Source organism: Tamandua tetradactyla, chromosome 11 (genome assembly GCF_023851605.1).
Source record: "Tamandua tetradactyla isolate mTamTet1 chromosome 11, mTamTet1.pri, whole genome shotgun sequence".
Classification (NCBI taxonomy): Eukaryota; Metazoa; Chordata; class Mammalia; order Pilosa; family Myrmecophagidae; genus Tamandua; species Tamandua tetradactyla.
Genome location: NC_135337.1, coordinates 97,369,631 through 97,384,960, shown reverse-complemented (window position 1 = coordinate 97,384,960; position 15,330 = coordinate 97,369,631). Strand labels below are relative to the sequence as shown.

The 15,330-nt window shown below is 39.2% G+C and overlaps 1 pseudogene across 1 annotated transcript; it reads left to right on the top strand.

Annotated features, from left to right (window-relative positions):
- The first annotated feature begins 7,196 nt into the window (after positions 1–7,196).
- Positions 7,197–9,352, top strand: LOC143649725 (olfactory receptor 9G4-like; annotated as a pseudogene). Its single transcript, XR_013159150.1, has 2 exons — positions 7,197–8,239; positions 8,343–9,352. The product of XR_013159150.1 is annotated as an olfactory receptor 9G4-like (transcript).
- The last annotated feature ends 5,978 nt before the right edge of the window (positions 9,353–15,330 follow it).

Sequence of the window (15,330 nt, the reverse complement as noted above, 5' to 3'; positions counted from 1 at the left end):
TGAGAGGGAGAGTTAAGAGATAAAGGATGCATGAGTATTTTTTTCTTTTTTCTGGAGTGATGTAAATGTTCTAAAAAAGATCCTGTTGATTAACACATAACTATGTGATGATACCATGAGCCATTGATTGCATTCCATGTATGGACTATATGTGTGTGAAGATTTCTCTGTAAAATTTTTGAAAATGATGGCTCTAGGCAGATTATCTGAAGGTATTTTATTTAATACTATTTAAAACATTGCAAGTTAAAGATTACTATTTATATTTTACAAATGAGGAGCTTGAAATTCAGTACTGAGAACTAGGATTCTGAAAGATTGTAGTGCTTTTTGAATGAACACTTTTACAAAATTAATCTAAAGTAAAATTTAAGTTAAATTGTAGGTATTTTGTATTAGCTCATATTTCTGATCTTTCCTTTCATCTGCATTTTTTTCTGATTCTTAACTACCCTCTCTTTTTTTCTTCATAAAACTCTTACCATTCTTCAATTATAACAGAAGCTCTGAGTGTCCTTGACTGTAAGGGTTTGGAGTTTATTCCACAAATTTCAACAATATTTAAAATTTTCTTCACATTCACTTCCTATCATAGAAGAAAAACAAAATATTCTGTCAGTCATAGGGGACAGTCAAATAAAATTAAATTCATTGGGATCCTAGATATTAATATCCTTCTGTTTTATATTAAATCAAAATACTGCTTTAAAAAAAAAACTATAGTAGGATTAAAATGGTCTATATTCTACAGTCCGTATTAGAATTAGATCAGTAAAGCAAAATAAAGAATCTAAAGCAATGAAGGTATGTATTTCTCACTGAATTTCTTTTAATAGAAAAATGATAATTTTTAACCTTAGTTCCCCAACCATCTAGTGAGCATTGTCCATTAAATCTTAGAACTGCCCTAAAAAAATTGCATCAATGTAAACTTTAAATTGTGTAAACTTAAAGAGATTTTTCAGAGCCTGTTTCACATTCTCATTCTTCAGACTGTAGATTATGGAGTTCAACATGGGGAAGACTGCAGCAACGTGTAGAAACCAGTTTGTTCCTCTGAAGGCATTAGCAAGAACTTGGGAAAGAGCAGATAGAGAAAAATAGAGCTGCAGTAAAAATTGACAGAAATCAAGAAGGGGCAGGAGATGGAGAAAGCTTTAAGGTGGCCCTATGTGGAATGGAATCTCATGATGTGACAGTGATGAAGAGGTAGGAGGCCAGTGTGAGCCCAGTGGGGGTGATGACATTGGAGCTCATGAGGAAGAAGTGCATAGCTTGGTGGCTGTCTTTTACATCACATGCTAACCTCACTAGGTGTGCAAAATCACAGAAAATGTAATCTGTGCTATTGTCACCCCCAAATCGTATATGACTGTGCTGCTGGTCAGTATTATTGCATTAACAGAGCCTCCAGCACAGGAATATACATCTACACAGATGCAGAGTTTCTTTGACATAACTTGAGCATAAAGCAGAGGGTTGGAAATGGCAAAATCATTTTCATAAGCCATGGAGTCAACAAGTAACACTCAGTGTAGCCCACCCTAGCAGAGGAGAAGAATTGAGCTATGGAGCCAGCAAAGGACATTGTTTTAGTTTGCTAAAGCTTACAGTCTAAGGCCATGAAAATGTCCATATTAAGGCATTGAGGAAAAGATATCTTAATTCCAAAGGAAAGGCTGATGCAGTTTGGGGTTTTTCTCTCAGCTGGGATAGCACATGATGATGTCTGCTAGTTTTCCTCTCCTTATTTCATAAGTCTTCCCTGTTGGCATGTTCATTTTGTTCCAAATGTCTCTGGCTATTTGGACTCTTTTTGTTCTTAGCTTTTTCCAAATTGGTCCCCTCATAAAGGGCTCCAGTAAGTAATCCCATGTTGAATGGCTGGAGATGCATCTCCATGAAAATCAACTAATCAAAAGCTATCATCTACAATTGGTTGGGTCACATTTCCATGGAAACAATAAAAATACTCCACTCAGCAATATTGAGTTAGGATTAAAGGACATGGATTTTCTGAGTTACAAAATTCCTTCATACCAGCAAAGAGTTGCTGTTGTCTTCAGAAATGCTGGTTACTAGGACCTTTGAATTGTAGCCAGAGGAATAAAGAGATCCAGGAAAGACAGATTCCCAATGAAAAAGGACACATGGGGGTGGGTAGCCTGGAATCATTACAGATTGATAGGATAAGTGTGGTATATCCCAGTCACTGAGTACATGTATATGAAACCCACTGATAAGGTCAACTGTATCACAGGACCTATAGTGAAGCCCAGTAGAATGAGTTTATTCACAATTTGATTCTCTCTGTCCATCATTAAAGAGACCTCACCTACAAATGGAGCAGAGAAGAATTAATTGTTTCAATAGATAACAAATTAAGTATTCCTCTCATCCAAGACCATGTGTTATGGTCAGGTATGCAACAATTAGAGGCAGGGAAATGTAAGCAGTAACACTTGACTTGGGTTGGTAACCCTTAATATATTCCTTTCTGTGAAATACATTTAATAAAAAGAATGATTTTTCTGGTGGTCTATGTATTATGTCAAAAAATTAGGTTTGTGCCCCACTGATACTCTATTAATGAAAGTTTGCCAGCATGAAATAGAATTTTCTACCTATCTCTTCCATTTGAAGTGAGCAACTTACCTAAAATTTTGAGGAACACCAGAACCTTGAATGATCAAATCTGTTGTCATAGGATTTGTTATGCAAATTTCTAAATCCCAAGATTCTTGCAACTCCTCAGGATTTTCATGGAGTGGGGAATGACTAACAAGACAATAAAAGCAATTGTGTCTTGAAATATCGAGTCTATTAATAAATTAGAGTGGAAGGGGAGACTAGTCACCTCCCAAGGTTCTCCAAGTACAAATCTGCACCCAGAGGACCAGGGGAAATGGAAGTCTTCAGGTTTGGTTTCAGGAAGGCCCATGCAGGAGGGGTGTTGGAGTGTGTGTGTGTGACTGTGTGAGTGAAAGGAAGTCCTGGGCCATAGGAGCCATGCACCAGACCACCACTGAGTTCAGACCCTGTGATTCCTGTGAAGCTGCTAAGGGCCAGGCAAGACTGAATGAAGTGACAGTTTGTTCAAAACCCCTTGTTGTCCATCTGTAAGCACTTTCCCTAATCATTGGTGATGCGAATATGGGAGAGCAAGTCAGTAAGACACCATTACAGTGTATGATGTCCAACTTTAAGAAGGCTTTTACTGATGATTGGGGAATCAAGCTGACACTCAACCAACTTAAGAAGCTGTGTGAACTAAAATGGACCACCTTTCAGGTAGATTGCCCATCTGAAGGAACTTTTGAGTTAGAAAAGGTGAAGGCAGTTTGTAGTGGAGTGACAAGGATGCCTGGGCACCCAGATCAGTTTCCTTACATTGCCGCCTGGCTGGAAGTTGCAAAACAGAAGCTGGGGGGATAAAGACCTGTTTTGATGGGCAGTGTAAGGCATTTCTCACCCAAGTGGTGGAAAGGTTTCACAAGGAACTGATCAGCAAGCCCAAGGTCCTGGTTCTATCCAGGACACCAGAAGAAGAGAACCCCTTCACCTTATTTCATGCCACCAACAACCTTGGCCTTGCTGAGCATCTCCACAGCAAACCCAGACCTCCCCAGCAGCTCAGAGACATCACCTGAGGCCCTACTGAGCCCAGCCATCCCTGAGCTTCCCAAGCCATGACAAAGTGGGGGCCAAGGAAAATATGAGAATTCAGGGTAAAAGCAGAAATAATACCTGCTGCCTTTGAAAAGCAAGACCAAGGGCCCTGGTTGAGCACAACTCAGTGAGCCCAAGTGCCCTTGGGAAGGGACCAGTGTGCTTAATGTAAGGAAGAGTGGCATTGGAAAGTGTCCCAATAAGACTGCCTCATCAACACTCAGGGGAAAACGGGACACAGGCTCCAGTCCTCATCTGGATCCCAACACCATCACTGTAGTTATCTATGAGCTCTCTGATTAGAACAGACTGGGTTCTATATTTTTAGGCCCCTTGGAACCCATGTTCAGAGTGAAACTGGGGGGCCAAGCAATGGACTTCATGGTAGATACTGGTGCTGAACACTCAGGGATAACCCAGCCCCTGGGAGATGCTTGCTCATTTTCTAGCCATACAATAGACATAGTGGGTGCCATCAGTATAGTGCAAAAGAAGCCATTCCTGAAGGTCAGAGAGTTCAACATTGGGGGCTACTCTGCATCATACCAGTTCCTGTATATTCCTGAATGCCCACTGTCACTACTAGGAAGGAACTTCCTCAGAAAGTTGCATGCACAGATTGCTTTTGGCCATGAAGGAGAAGCCTCTTTAAAAATTGATGACCCACAAAAAATCCTGTTTCTAACCACATCAGTGGGTGAAGAGTGGGGGTTGCATGAAGAGCCTAAAGCAGGAAGGGAGGTCTGCCCTAACCTGCCATTTCCTGACATTCCAAGTGTCTAGGTTGAGCACAACCTGCTGGGCTTAGCAAAACACTGCACCCTGGTGATGATTGCCCTGAAGTCCATGGGATATCCGGTGGCACTGAGACAGTACCTGATCCTCCATAAAGCCCTTGAAGGGATCCAAAGCCATTTAGTGCAACGGGAATCCTACCAGATCATCTGGCCATACAACTCCCTGTGGAACACCCCACTCCTACCCATGAAAAATACTCAAACAGGGGAATTTCACCCTGTCCAAGACCTGTTGGCAGTCAATGCAGCTACAGAAACCATTCACACCATGGTTCCTAACCCACATACCCTCCTCAGCCTGATTCCTGAGAAAGCCAGATGGTTCTCATGCTTGGACTTGAAGGATGCCATCTTCTGCATCTGGGTAGCCCCAGTCAGCCAGGAAATATTCATCTTTGAATGGGAAAGATCCTCTGTGAGAAACAGAAAACAGTCCTCAGTGGTTCAATAATTCCCCCACTATTTTTGGGCAAGTGCTAGAGAAAGTACCTGTGATTGCTACAATACACAGATGACCTCCTGCTTGCTGCAGAATCCCTCAGTGACTGTGAGTGAGGGATGAAGTTACCGTGTATCTCAGAAGAAGGCCCAAATCTGCAGCAGCAAATCAAATATCTGAGTTTCTACCTACAGCAAGGGACCCAGAGCCTGGGAATGGAACACAAATGAGTAGTTTGTGACATCATCACACCAACTTCCAGAAAACAGGTCAGAGAGTTTCTTGGGGCAACCAGGTTGTGCAGAGCCTGGATCCCGAACTATGCACTCCTAAGTGAGACCCCTCTATGAAGTCACAAAGGGGGGGTGACAAAGACAAATTCCCATGGGTGGTGGAACAAGAGCACATCTTCCAGTGTCTAAAGATGGCACTCACACAAGCCCTGAGTCTAAGCCTTCTGGACTTAGAAAAGCCCTTCACCCTGTTCAGCCATGAGTGGGAAGAGACAGCTATTGGGATCTTAATGCAGATCCTTGGATCATGGAAAAGGCCTATAGCTTATCTCCCCAGGCAATTGGACAATGTAGCACTAAGATGGTCATCCTGCTTAAGAGCCACCACCCTCCTAGTTCATGAGGCTGGAAAGCTCACATTTGGGCAGAAACTGACTGTGCTGGCTCCCCATTCAGTCACCAGCCTTATGTAGCAAAAGGGGACACCTCTGGTTGTCAAACGCAAGACTCACCAAGTACCATGCCACTCTGTGAATCCCCAAACTTGCACCTTGGCACCTGCTAAACCCTTAACCTCACCACTATGCTACAAGTCAGGTCTGGGCCTCCAAAATACAACTGCATAGAGACTCTGGATGAAGTCTACTCCAGTCATCCAGACCTGAAAGACCAACTGTTAAAATGTCCTGGCATTGAACACTTCACCGATAGAAGCAGTATGGTAAAAGATGGAATATGTTATGCTGGGTATGCAATTGTCACCCTAGTAGGCATACTAGAAGCAGAGGCCCTACCCTTAGGAACATCTGCCCAAAAGGCCTAGCTCATAGCACTCACCCAGGGACTGTAGTTAGTGGCAGGAAAAGAAGCCAATATATACATTAACTCAAAATATGCATTCACAACACTAAATGTGCACAAAGAGTGAGGGCCAATAATGGCAAGGGGAAAGCATATCAAGCACGGGCCAGAAATCCTGGTCTTAATGGAGGCAGTCTGCTGTGGTTGTCATCCACTGCCATGGCCACCAGAAGAGAAACTCCATAACTGCAAAAAGCAACCACAAGGTGGACTCAGCTGCCAAGCAAGTGGCACACGGGACAGCTGGTGTTCCCTTCAGAGCACAAACTGCTCTTTGTTCTCCTCATCCTCCACCCATTACAGTGGTGGAAAGAAAAGACAAGCTATTCCAAGTAAGAAGGTGAGTGCCTCGGGAGGAAAGGGAAGAAATGTCATGATGAATGGTCCATCCTGCACAACAGAAATATTGCCATCCCTGAAATCCTAACCTGGCCCCTAGAATAGAAAAAATGTTCTCTATTAAATTCATTTGAGGGAAAAGGTCCTCACTGCTAGTTTGGGCACTCACCACCTTTACATACCCAAGTTCCCCTCTCAGGTGAAGCTAGCATGTAAGAGGTGTGTCACCTGTCAGAGAAACAATGCCAAGCAGCCCAGTGTCAGGATGGAGGTCTTAACAACCAGTTAACAGATCTAAGTCTGTTCATAGATTTACAGGTAGATTTCACAGAGCTGCCATGGGCCCAGGAATATCACTATCTCCTGGTATTCATCTGCACCTTCTCATTTTGGGTAGAAGCATAACCCACCTGCTTGGAAAAAAACCTGAGAGGTGGTCTGACCCCTCCTAAAAGACATCATTCTTCAGTACAGAATATTGTTTACCATTGGCTCTGACAGTGGCCCTGATTTTGTAGCCAAGACCCTCCAAAAGCTAGCAGAAGGCTTGCAGTTAATTTGGAAGCTCCACACTGCCTATCAACCTCAAAGCTGTGGAAAGGTGGAACTGATGAATCAAATTCTAAGTGGACAATTGAAGAAAATCTGCCAAGAAACAAAACAGACCTAGTACAGGTGCTCCCTATAGCTCTGTTTAAAATTAGATCTGCCCCAATAAAGAAAATAGATTTATCTCCCTTGAATTGGTATATGGAAGGCCACCACCCCTCACCAGGGTCTTGGTTCAGCTGGGATGGATTCTATGTGAGCTGAAAGGGAAAGCATTGGGAGCAGTGCCTGAGCCTTTCAGCACCTACCCTCTCCCATATATGAATTTGAACCCAAGGATTTAGTATGGATGAAGGACTGGAAAAAACTTCCCTCCAGCCTCAATGGAGAGGACCTTACCATGTTGTTTTGCAACCCAAACACCTGTCAGAGTTGTGAAGATCATCCCATGGATTCACCACTCTTGAGTCAAGAGGGCCACACAGATGACCCCTGGGAGTTCACCCCTCATCCTGAACACCTGATATACATCATTCTCTGGAAGCCACTATGCCCTTATCCATTGCAGCCAAGATAAGTTGACCAGCCCATGACTGAGAGCTTTGTAACCATCGTTTCCCTGCTGTAGCTCACTGGAAGCAACTAATCAATGCATGCCCAGAGCTTGAGGAGACCTCTGAATCCTACTTTAGTCACCCTCGAAGCTGACCGATCTACACATGGCCAAAGATTGAGGGATTGACACATGGACATCCCGACCTGCTGGGTCTGTGCACTTATTACCTTTTTCTTGTCCTTTGCATTTGTTCTTCATTTAGCAGCCTTAGCCCTCTTAGAAGCAGGATGCTTGGAGTTCTTCCCCAAGACTTTAATCTGGTGAGATCCTTTCTACATGGGTACTCTGTAACTGCCATCATGTTCCTCACCCTCATAAGTTTGCTCCTTGTCCCCATGACCCCTTCAGGGCCAGGCATGTCTCCACACTATTTATTCTGGGGAAGTGGTAAAAACCACTGTGGTTTCCTAGGCCTGCTAGGCATATGCATCTTCATTCCATGTCTCCTGCCACTCCTAGTAGGCAGTTCGCAATGCTCTGTTGCAGGCTTAGTGGAAAAACAAGCCATGGCAAAGGTCCTGGCTGTATGGAAATACCAGTACCAACACCTGCAACAAGAAGAAAATGAACTATAAGTGATGCAACTGCTCATTGGTGTGGACAAGCTTACTTGTTTACTCAGGCCACTTCCTCTTTGCAAAGTCTCCCAGGACCCAAGGATGGATGAAAGCACACATAGGCAAGATAAGAGGCCTCAGTATGAGTCACCTCTCCCATGAATGCGCTACAGTTCTAGGTAATAAGTAATGAAAATTCATAAGCCTCTAAATATTAGTTGATTTAACTGATGCCCTTGCAATATAAATCATCAAATTGTTTTTTCTCATGATATCAATCAGGTTTTCTCCTCTGAGGACATGGACATGGAAAATCGCACCATCCTGACTGAATTCATCTTGCTGGGCTTCACCTCAGATTCCCAGTTACAGCTCATTCTATTTGGAATATTTATGATCTTCTACTTGGTAGCCTTATCAGGAGACATGACCATGGTAATTTTAACTCACACTGATTCTTGCCTACACACCCATGTACTTTTTCATTGGTAACCTGACTTTCCTGGATTTCCAGTATACATCTGTGTACACCTGCAAGATCCTGGCCATTTGTGTCTCTGAAGATAAACGTATGCCCTTGGCTGGATGTAGAGCCCAGTTCTTCTTTCCCTGTGTTGTAGCTTATACTGGGTGCTATCTCCTAGAAGTCATGGCATATGACCACCATGTTGCAATCTGTAGCCCACTACTCTATTCAGGTAAAATGTCCAGGTCTCTATGTACTGGCCTCATTTTTGCCTCACATTTTGGAGGTTTCTTGAATGTCAACACTTTCTACCTGAAATTTTGTGGTAAAAATATCATTGACCATTTCTTATGTGTAGTCCCACCATTGATAAAAATGTCCTACACAGATACCCAGGTCTACAAAAAGTCCTCCTGGGTTGGTGGATTTCACAGTACTGTCCAGCATATTTGCCATCCTGATTTTCTGTTTCAACATTCTCCTGGCTATCCTGAGGATCCACTTTGCATCTGGAAAGTGCAAGGCCTTTGCCACCTGTTTTCCCACTTCATCTGTCACCCTCTTCTATGGGCCCATGCTTTTCATATATTCAAAACCTAGCTTTTCTTATTCCTTGGCAGGTGACAAAGGAGCTGCCTTGTTCTACACCATGTTGAACCCATTGCTCAACCCTCCCATCTATACCATGAGGAACAAGGATATCAAAGAGGCTTTCAGAAAAGCAATACAGACTCTGCAACCACAAAGATGAAATGTCATAACTGATCTGTTTGCTGAGCATTCTTATTGCATTTTCCATATTCTCAACCTGTAGATATATTTGCAAACATTGTAAGATTTCAATTAAATTTGCAAATTATGCACAAAATAATGAAATATGGAGTAAATATCTCTTTCATTGTTTTTATTTCGTTTTAATGTAAAATATTTTAAATCTTAAATACTGGGTTTTGAAATTGGGCAGAGATAAGAGGAATAAAAAATCATTTTGCTTGTATGTTGTTTGATTTTGAAGCTCGGCAATCAAACTATATTGTGTAAGAAGAGCACATGATATTGTTTCAATATTGGAAATTTGATTTTAGAAATATTAATTTTATGAGATTTCATCTTAGTTTATCAGCTGTTATGATAAGTACTACATATGTCTCACCATTTCAGAGGTTGGAAGTTTTGTGTACTCCTGGGGCTGGTAGCACGTTTTAACTCTTATACTTTTTGATTTGTCCCTTAATTCTTCGATGAATGCTTGCTTCCATATTTATCTGATGTTTGAGTGTACCATTTATAGACACTTCTCATTTTCTTCTGTATATATTTTTCATATATTATCATTGTGGTTACCATGTATCTTAACTTTAATATCATAAGTTTAAAATGATCACATTAATTTGTTATAACTTACCTTCAATATCATACACATACACTTTCATACCCTACCTTCCCCCTACTTTTTTGTTGTATGTCTTACAAATTATATTTGATTTATCGTAACTTTTTATGCACTTGCACTTTAGAATCTATAAGAAGTTAAAAGTACAATTACCAAAAAATGTAATAAAATTGTACTGTCATTTATATTTACCCTTAAAGTTAACTTTACAAAAGGCTTTTATTTCTTTATGCCACTTCAATCCACTATTAAGTGCCTTTCCTTTCAGTCTTCTGAACTCTCTTAAGCATTGATCATTTGTCAGGTCTGGTGGTGAGGAACTTCCTTGTCTTTTGTTTGCCTGAGAATATCTTAATCTTTCCCTCATTTTAAAATGACGTACATAGCATATAAAATTCTTGGTTAGCAATTGCTTTCAATCTGGATTTTAAATATTTCATCCCAAAACCTCCTTGCCTTCAAGTTTTCTAATAAAAAATTGGCGCTTAATCTTATTGAGACACCTTTGAATATGATGTTGTTTTTCCTACACCTTTCAGAACTCTAACCTTGTCCTTGCATTTGTCAGTGTGACTACTGGCTGGGAATCTGTCTCTTAGTATTTTTCCTCTTTAAATACATTGGACTTCTTAAATGTGTATATTCATTAAATTTGGGAATTTTCTGCCATTGTTTAATTGAATATATTTTCTCTCTTATTTCTTCTTCTGGGGGCACCTTCAATGCAATTGCATAGCTTCTGTAAAAACATTACAATTAAGAGTGACAATTTCTATATGATAAAATAAGAAACAATGGGCATTATATATGGGTACATTTGGAAATCCTTGGGGGTTAATGCAAATATATCTGAGGGAGGAATTTCTAAGATGATAAAAGTATGAAATCATAGATATGCAATACTTAGTTTTAAACCCCTAATTTTTCCAAGTTCTTTCTCAAATCTGTGCTCTCATCTATAAAAAGTCTCATTGAATTAATAAAAGCATATGAGGCAGTATGTTTCTAGAGATGATTTTATTTAAACTTGGCAGCAGCCAATTAAAAGTGAGCCTTGTTTTTTTGATTCTGGGTCTTCAGCATTGAACAGCCCTAAAATATGAAGGGAACTAAAATTTACTTATTTCAATCCTCTTTGCTTTTATGAATAATTTTTACTTTACCATAATTCTGATTCAAAATATAAGAATACAATATTAAATAAAGGGTAAAGTCATGAATCCAAAATTAAAGAATCAATGTTAAAAATATAGCAAGACATATAGATGACATAGATGGCATAGATTGACAGATAGATTTTTAAAAAATATTAAATCTAAGGGAATATTCAGATTGGAAATTTCTACTGGGTGAAGCAGTGATGTATAACAACTAAGGTTTTATGGATGTTTTTCTTTCTTTTCTTTCTCATTTTAATATATGTTAATGTTATGATTAATTTGGAAAACAAATTTTAGTATGATATAGCATATTTCCTAATTGTAGTAATAGTTTTACATACAAAAATGAGTTTGTACCAATATAAAATGAACCTATTGCTGATTTCCAAGTATGGGTTGGAGTTTACTGATGGAAAAAACAGGTGGCTAACCTGGACAGAGAAAAGTTTATAAAATGAAAAATTTTCTGGTGTACATGACATATTTTAGAATATCTACCTAGTACAAATTCAGAAAACTCCTATTACAGCCACACTTCCTATTTATGTTTTGACTCATGAAATTAATAAAATTCCCCTTATTTCATTATATCCTAATTGATATAACATACCAAACTGCAGATGAATTCCATTTAAGTCCATGGAGAATGAGGAATTATAAATGAGTCTTTGGAGATGGAGGTAAATATTTCTGGGGGCTGTTTGGAAGGAATCCCAAAGGACCTTTGGGGAAATACACATATCATGTGCAGCAAAGGCAGGCAAAACATCAGAGGAGAGGGAAAAGATATTCATTTCCAGGGCATTGCCTTTCTCAACAAGGGTAGGTACCTAAGATCAGGGGTAGCTAAACATTTTGAGCTCTCTGTACCCTGAGCTGAAATTAGGGATGGGAATGCATAACCTGGTCTTGCCCTCAAAGGATCACTCCTGTGCTGAACATACACATATACAAACACACACACATGCAAGCACATGTATGCACACACCTTCACTCACATGCTCATATGCTCCTTCCTAAAAAAAGGGTACAAGCCAATGGTGTATCTGGTCCACATCTAGAATTGGAAATTCACTGGGTTCCTCATATATTCACTCCCACAGAAAAGAAAACAAGGATCTTAATTTGACTCTAACAGTGATTATTCTGTACTGTCCAGGCTGTCCAGGTTAGCAGTAGATAATCTTTTCACTCCCTGTTCTTTATTTTCATGTGCCAGTGGGACCAATTACTTTTTCCAAAGGAGGAGAATTTAGATTACTCTTAGTAAAAATGGTGTTGCTACAGGGAGACACATCTTGAGATTCCATTTATATGGGATGCTTTAACATGATTGACTCAGATATTTATTCTCCTTTCATCACATTTCCAAATGAATTGAAATTGTTTCAAATTCAAGATGATTTGAGGTTTGGGAAATGAACCTTCTCTCTCCCTTTTCTTTTTTTAACCCTTTCTTCTTAGAAGTCTTATGTTATAAAGAAGGTCCACCTGGATACAACTTTTTTCCTGAATATTTTGAGCTAGCTTAGAAGTGGAAAGTGTTTTGGGATAAACAGTTTCAAAATATGAAGGTAGCTATCCATTTATTCATCCAATACTTTTTATGGATTACAAATTATTTACTAAGAAACTGTTCATTATTCTGGAGGTTAAGCAGTAAAGAAAATACTTCATTCTGCCCTTGTAGAATTTGCATTCCTGTCTGAAAAAAGTAGCAATTAACATTATAAACAAGAGTTGGAAAAGATAATAGGTGTGGGGAATGGGAAATGCAGCAACCTCTGACTAAAATAGTAAGGATGGGGTATGTAACAATATAAACAGATGATTAAGATAGGCATAATTGAGAAAATGGTCAGTGAAAGGATCTTAAAGGAGATGGGAGTGAGCCATGCATTATATGGGGAAATAATGTGCCAGTCAGTGGGTAGAGACAGTTCAAAATCTCTAATACTGGGACGAAGTTAGAATTTTTGAGAAACAGCAAGGAAGCATGCAAGTCTGAAGAGGAGTGAATGAGGGTAAGTGTGTTAGATGATGAGGATGGTCGGTTAATGGAGGGTCACTAAAGGAGGAATGAAAGGCCATTTTGTGGAATTTGGTATTAGCTTCCAGTAAAATGGGAGCTCTTTCCATTTTTATAAGTACAGGAAATATGACCTGATTTTATTTTTAAAAAAAGGCTGCAGGCTGGAAGTAGAAAGGGAGAAGAGTGTAGTCGTTAGGAGATTATTGCAATATGCTTATCAAAAGTAACAGTGTTTGGATGGAATAGTAGCAGTGAAGGTGCTCAGTATTGATTAGATTCAGGATATATTATGAAGATAAGGGTGCCAGGAATTCATGGAATTTTAAAGAGACCTGAGTAGGGAAGTAGATCAATTTTTGGAAGTGAAATGCAGGAATTAAGTTTTGAACATGTTGCTTTTGATATATTTGTTTCACATCTCTTAAAATTATAGAATTTTAATACTGGAAAGAAGTTTAGGCATCTTCCAGTTGTAGGATTTTTAATGTATCTTTAGCAGAAATTTCCTGGGTATATTTCCGGGAATTTGTAAATACTCTAAAGTGCTATGTTTATACAGATGTGCATTTTGATGGGACCTTCTTTGCTTTTTTCAGGTTCTTAAAGAGCACCATATTTCCAAACTGTTAAGGCCATTCATTGACATTTGAAGATAAAAAGTCAAGGAATACAAAGGTTAGAGGATATGCACAAGTTCAAGTGATTGACTTTTAGGTAAACAACTGGTAAGTATGCAGATTTTGAAGGAGGAGGAATGTTGTTGTTTTCAATACATTCAGTTGTTTACTTCAAAAAAGACAGTGATAACTTCCTATGCATGCATAGATATAGGCATACAAAAGTATTATTAATTGGTTTTCCAACACCATATTTTCACATTTAAGGTTATCTATTCTTATATTTATGATGTATTTTACAAGATAGTTAAGTATATCTGTTAATGTCACCCCCCCCATCATGGTAATGTCTTCATTCATGTTGGTTTAAAGATGAAAATCCTCAATATGACTTCTTATGAATGCCTTGATTTGGTGTCCCTTCTGGCTCATCAATGACACCTTGCACCACCTTATTTTTATTTAATCTTTGTTAGGTCCCTGAGCTTACCAGGCTGTTTTCCCACATGAAAGACAGATAAATACTTTTTCTTCTGAAGTGTCTGATCTTCCCTCTCTCCTACAATGAGAGATCAATGCATCTCATATTTCAGATCTCATATTAATGTTTCTTATTCCAGGGAGACTTTCTGAACAGTAATCCAGAAAATGTACTTTACCCATTGTTACTCTTTTTAGAGACAAAAAGGGAAGAATAGTAGTTGGTTCTATCCAGATATACCAATTTTTTGCCCAAATCATATTTAATTTAAATGAGTCCCAGCTATGACTTTCCGTGTAGAAAACATGATACACCACCAGTATGTTTAAGTCTAAACATTGAGTGCAAAAACCAATATATAAGTGATAAAGAACAGTCTGAGTAAACATTGAGGCAGTGACTTTATAACACATTTAGCACATGATGTTTAAAAGAATAATTTTTGTCAAGATAACCTGATTTGAGGCTGGAGAGTTCCAAAAAAATATTTTAGAATACAAAAGAATGGTGCTATGTGTCTAACTATGAATCTCCGAAAATGTCTGAGATTATTATAGAGAAATTGATAATGTGTGTCATGTAGTTTCATTGAAATGCTGAGTGGATAAAGATAAAAGTAGTGAAACAGAAAGTTGTAAAAGTAAGCTGAAAGCAGCTTGTAAAGAACCTTGGGTATCTGCTATGGCATCTGTATTCTATGTTAATGAGTAGATATTACTCATACTAAGAGTCAGAGAAATAGATTGGCCTTCCAGATTTTGGGCTGTTTTACTCAGTGCCATTATTCAACTTGCAATGTCTCTGAACATTTGCAGGTTGATTTGAAAAATTACACCCACATGTTTCTTCCAAACAAGCAATTATACTACATCTCAAGTAAAGGACTTCTGTTGGCAGTTTAGCTACAACTCAAAGTTAAATGTTTTAAACATTAAACAACTCTCAATCCTTCCTTGGTTTCAGCTTCCTCCTACTGCCATTATAATCAGAGAGGATGTCACTTGGCTACTGAGATCATGACTCTAATTTGTTAATGGTAATATTTACAAATGGATGCCACCCTCTTATCTTCTCTGGGGAGCTTTGGACTTAAGGACATAATCTTTGAAGGATTTGTGTTC